The sequence below is a fragment of the Cupressus sempervirens genome, chromosome 5, assembly GCF_028749045.1.
Source record: "Cupressus sempervirens isolate cs-2001-9-10 chromosome 5, ASM2874904v1, whole genome shotgun sequence".
Lineage (NCBI taxonomy): Eukaryota > Viridiplantae > Streptophyta > Pinopsida > Cupressales > Cupressaceae > Cupressus > Cupressus sempervirens.
Window position 1 is genome coordinate 852,416,163 of NC_143122.1, and position 5,779 is coordinate 852,421,941.

A 5,779-nucleotide genomic window follows, 5' to 3' on the forward strand; every position below is an offset into this window, starting at 1 on the left:
TATAGGCTCATGCTTTCTCTAACTATACCCCTTTTATGAGTTATGTTACTTGTTTATTTATTTCTACATGTTTTGTCAGATTCATCCTATAAGTTTCTTGATTGGGTAGAGTTTCTCATAGAACAAACCAATATGGTTTTGAATATTTCTCTTTGGTTGTAGGCCATTAGGTAACACATTAAGAACAACATCAAAAAACTCTTCCCTTTTCTTTAGTACTTCAAGTGCTACTCAATTTTCTTTCTCTTCTCTTCTTCTTATTACTAAATTACATAACAATGTTCTCTTACCTTAATTTCTTTGACACTTTCATTTTTAGACAACATAGTCTCACTCTTTCATCCATCCTTAAGAGACAAAAGCATCACCTTAGATCCATCCTTTCACAAGGTGTATGCATTTTTCTATCCATCATGCATGACCTTTTTATCATATTGGCATGACCTTCTTAAAAATATATGATAGGCATCCTAAATAAATTGGAATTATATCATACCATAACTCATTCTGATATATAGAATTTCCCTATGCTAAACTTGATTAAAATTTGTTTTTATCAACAATAACTTCATTTCCTTTCTTTAACCATGTAATGGGGTAAAGACATGGTTGATTTCACAATATAAATTCTATTTTTTGTATCATCTCTCTATATGTACCATATCCTCACAACTACCCCTATCAATATTAACTTTGCATACATTATCATCTGTAGTGCATCGAGTTTTGAAGATATCGGTTCAATGCCATGAATCATTAGATCTTTTATCTAGAACTTGATCCTTCTCTAAAGTAATCATTAATATTGTCATCATGATTTCTTCTCCTATATGTGTGTTGAAACTTCTTCTTGTTCTGCCCCTTTTGATGCATTTTCAATTTGTATTAGATTCACCCTAACTTTCCCTTGACTTCTTTATCACATGCTATTATTTGAGAATTCAAAAGATTTACATCCTTCCTCTCCATACCTAAAACAAGTGAAAAGTATTATTTGGTCTTTCTCATCTTGTTTCACTACCATAAAATCTTCTTCTCTGAAACTTGGGTCCTTTTTCTTGGTTCTAAAGGTCTTCTTGAGTATCTACTTTTTTTTCAAACCCATGACATGAATTGTCCCTTTCAATAATATCAACCTCCTTAAAATGGGATTGATATACTCCTTTTTTCTTTTCTATTCCTTTGAATATATTGCCTACTTTTTTTTATTCAACTTTTAGAACCAACTCGTAGGCCTCTTTCAAATTGTTAACACGATGCATTCTTAGTTCATATTAAAAAGTAAATTGCAACCTATTTATATATCTAGCAACCATTTGTACATGATTTTCTTGATGTTCTAGATACATATAGATAACTTGTAAGATTCATTTATATAAGCTTTCACATAAGACAAGTTTTTCTCTAAATTTTAAAATCTACGAAAGAGAGTTTGTGTAGAATCTATGGGCAAGGAATATTCCCTTAGCTCCTTTTCCATTTTACTTGATACCTTTACCTTAAGCACCCCTTTCCTTGTTTGTTCCTTTTGAAGATAATCCCATTAGATCATTGCATGGCCCTTCAATTTAGTGCATGCAAATTTCATCTTCTATTCCTCTAATATTGGCTTCCATTAAAAAATAATAATCCCATCCCATTCATCCAATCTATAGACCGAAACATCAATCTTGATCCTTTCATTTTTCCCTTCTAAAGCCTTAAGCATCCTCTTTTCAAATTTGATGCCCTCTATTTGTTCTTTTTCAAGTCCATCTTGATTGGTACCACTTTGGCTTTCCTCTTCATCATCCTCATTTTCTCTTCTTTTATTCCTTGATTGTCTAATCATCGTGTAAGTTCTACAACTTGTCTTTGTAGACTCTACATTTTTCTATGCATTTGGGCAACACCTCCTCTTCCTCTACCTCTCCCAATGATCGTCTCCCTCTAATACCAGGTGATGTGGTATAGACACACATTGAAGCTAATACAATAATTGTACAATAAATGTGAAACTAGAATAATAGATAGATTCGTGACTTCTTTATTTTCCATACCCTAAAAAAAATCATTTTATAATGGTCTATGGATTCTTGAATAAAATAACCTTCAAATTTACCATTTTTTATAATTTTTAATCAACCCCTAGAAAACTAGAGTTTTCCCAAACGCTGACCTAAACTAGAATAAAAAGAATTGCCAACTAATATTTGAAATTGAAAGTAATTTTTTAAGTTATTACAAAAACTTTCAAAAAGTCTTAAAAAAATGCTAAAAGATAGTTTTTAAGGCCTAAACAAGCTTTTTGGAAATCCAAATAACTCCTCTTGATATAATTCCTAGCCAAACTTCAAGAAATAAGAACTTTCTGATCTTAACTAGCTTATAGAATATAATCGAATAGAATGTGTAGAAATGAGTACAAATAGACCTATCATAAGAATGAATGTGTTAAAATAGGTAAAAATATTCATAGAAAAAAGTAGGTAGAAATCAAGAATATAGTCAAATTTAAATAAAAATTATGTCATTAATCAATATGCAATTCAACTTTTATGTATCTAAAGTTTACAAAAAATAAAAATTTACTTTTCAATCTTAAAAACCCTAACATAAAACATATATAGTTAACACATCATTAAAGTTTAAACCCCACCGATGTAAAGATACCTTATTTATCCAATCCTTCATATCAAATACAAGTATTGCCTAAAAAGAAAAAAAAAGAAATAAAAAGTGCATAAAATCTAAATGCAATACCAAAATACAGTGATAGTGGTAGTGGTAGTAATAATAATACTAATAATAATAATAATTATTATTTTTAAAAAAATGTGATAGGAATGTTATAGCAAATAAAAGCATCGAGTAACATCTTACTTGTAGCCAAAGTGGCTCCCAATTAAACTGAAGCTGAATATAGGAGAACTGACACACTCCATATGTCTTTGAGCATGCACGTCAGACCAAAAGTTTATGAAATTTACTACACAAAACCCAGCCTCCTTAAGCGTTTTGCTTCCAACCCTCATTTGCCATGAAGGTGAACAAGGGAGAATTTGATGTCCATTGTGGGGATGGATGTTGGATATGACTGTATTGCTCCCACCATTTCATGAAGCTACTCTGCTCCAAAAACACTTCAACTGAAATACTCTTATCTGCAATCATACGCCCAATGTATCTTTCGAGCTCCTCTTGTGCGGGACTTATCGGTGCTTTGCAAGCCTCTTCTAAACGAGCCCAAAATACCGTGTCCTCAGTTAAGGATGCAAAACTTGTGCGGCCAATTCTTTCCCTTGCACTGCGAGTTCTCTCTTTGTCTTCCATCCATTTCTCAAGAACTATGTGACGATGAGGCCGAACCCCATCTGAAAGGTAGCTCTTGTATTCCTTATCCGTACGGTAGTGGTGTGCAATGTCCAAGGGCTCTACAAGTCTTCTATATGCAGTGCCAGCATTGATCCATTTATTCCTGGTTCGGAAGTCACTGGGCAACACATGCTTCTCTTCCTGATCAACAATGTCATCACAGAAATTTTCCAACTTTATTCTAGCCATACTAACATGATAATCTCGCATTGCATCATGCTGTTTGAAAGCGTCATAATAGCCAATTTTGTTGTCCTTGCAATGCGTTTTATACCATTCCAGCTTTGTCATATAGCTTTACATCAGGCTCAACTCCAGATTGAGTTTCTTAGTGTTCATTTCTTGCTCATTTTTGGCCTCTCCAGCATTTTTTAGTGCAGAAAATGCATGAATGTCCTGCATTCAGATAAAGGAAACAAATTAAGGAGTAATGAATTCAAAGATCCAAGAAGCTGCAAGAGCTATAGAAACCAATGGTAAATGGAACAATTAATAAATACATTCCAAAAGATCTTGATATGTGTTAAGATGTAGTAATTAAGCAATCAGAGGCGTAGACCTAGGTCTTTGCGTATTTGATTTGCTTCTTGCTCTCTCTGTCATCGTAGTGAGACATCATGGGTTGAGATATGGCCCGGCCTATTCCATCTCTGATTTTGGGTTTAGGAACATTCTTTTAAAAACTTAAGTTCAACAGAAGTTAAGAGAGTGGCCCATATGTTAATCTATTTACAAGCTGTGGATCCATTCGGATTTTGAGCTTGGTAATTAATTGGGGATTTTGTCTATATTTTATGACTAAAAATTTGAATTATGTTTTGTTTTGGCAAATTCTTACTAACTAAATGAGCTTACGAAGAATAGGCTTTACTCTAGCGCGATAAAAGAACTTACATAGAATGAAATGTCAAAAGAAAACAATTTTTGCGTGTTTTATCTATTATTTCAGTGCACGATTATTGCAGCTCTGATGCATTAAAAAAAATTAAATAACAATCAATGAGATTACCTGAGCTGCAACACCGATTGCTTCTAATTCCAAAAAGATTCCGGTCTCAAATGAGGAGTTTGAGACAAAGTTTGCAAACTGTGTTGCCTCTAGCACCGATTCATCGATGTCTTCCAGCGTATGGCCATAACCTGTGTGCTCTGAAATACAATTGCCTGCAATTTTAACTGGTATTTCTCCTTGGCTTTGCATACTGAAATGCAGCAACTTAAGGACGGCCTCAGAGTCCTCAAAACAAGCTGCACCTTGAGTTGAACAGAACATGAAAGTACCGATGGGTACAAACGAGCTTCTGACACCAGGGTCATTGTTTGCGGGATTGTTTGCTATTGTAGATGTGCACTTGAGGACATAAAAAACAAGAGTCTTGCAAACTTGTGTGATAGAAAAAGGTGATAAAACAGCACAGCCAATCCCCATTTCCCTCTGCCAGTGAGGTGCAATTGTTTTGAAAGACTTGAAAATTTAGTCATATGGTGCGAGGTACATCCTAGGAACAATACCATACTTGCGGACAACATGGCAAAATCTGCCCAACCAATCCTCGCGCCCAATTGCCTCCTGAAATATGTCATTTCCAAACAAGGGAGCACCAAATGCAATGCAAAAGGAATTGGAGTTTCTCAAACGCTTTTGTAGAAACCAGATAGTGGCCAGGGCTGCAACTGCTCCTCCTATGGAATGGCCCACGAATATGATGTTTTGTTCCTTTAAACCTTCCATCTGGTGGAACAATCAGAAAAGAGAATTAAATTCTACTTATAATATTAGATCTCTTATGAATTAAGTAAAATAGGCCTTTTCGACTTTTAATAAAATATGCCCTGTGAGTTTTTACTGAATGATTGGTGAATATCTGATAACGATAATTGATTTTTATACAGTAATATGTGATTAATGACAATCAAGGGTTTAACCGCCTCTGAACTATAAGTTGAGTAGTTGTATTGAAAATCGACAGATAGATCTTTGAGTACAACTGCAACTCCACTCTAACAAAACAATAAACTGCTCATCATTATGACTGCGACAAAGCAGGCCAAATTTTCAAAGAATCTGCTATAACTCCTTTTTGCCCAAACCCATTAAATCAGCCTTGATAATAATTCCCAAAGCACAAAAATATCTAATATGAAAATATGAAAATATTGACTCACGATTACTTGAAATTTCGTAATGTATAAATATTGGGTTGAAAAAAATGTGGATTTACTAGAAATACTAATATTAAGGATTGTTCTCACCACTACCAAGGTTTCAACCTGCCTACCTTAACCAGCTGACCTTGCCCCAAAACAACAACATTTTGGACACCAAGGATTTTTTGTTTCCTTGACAAACAAGTATTTTTTCTTGGCTAAATGATGATAAAAGCCAATACAATATATGTAACAGCCTTCAAATAGAGGCTTTCAT

At 34.0% G+C, this 5,779-nt stretch overlaps 1 pseudogene; it reads right to left on the bottom strand.

Moving 5' to 3' along the window:
* Nucleotides 1-2,950: 2,950 nt before the first annotated feature.
* LOC149558590 (lipase-like PAD4) lies at nucleotides 2,951-5,152 on the bottom strand (annotated as a pseudogene).
* Nucleotides 5,153-5,779: the final 627 nt, after the last annotated feature.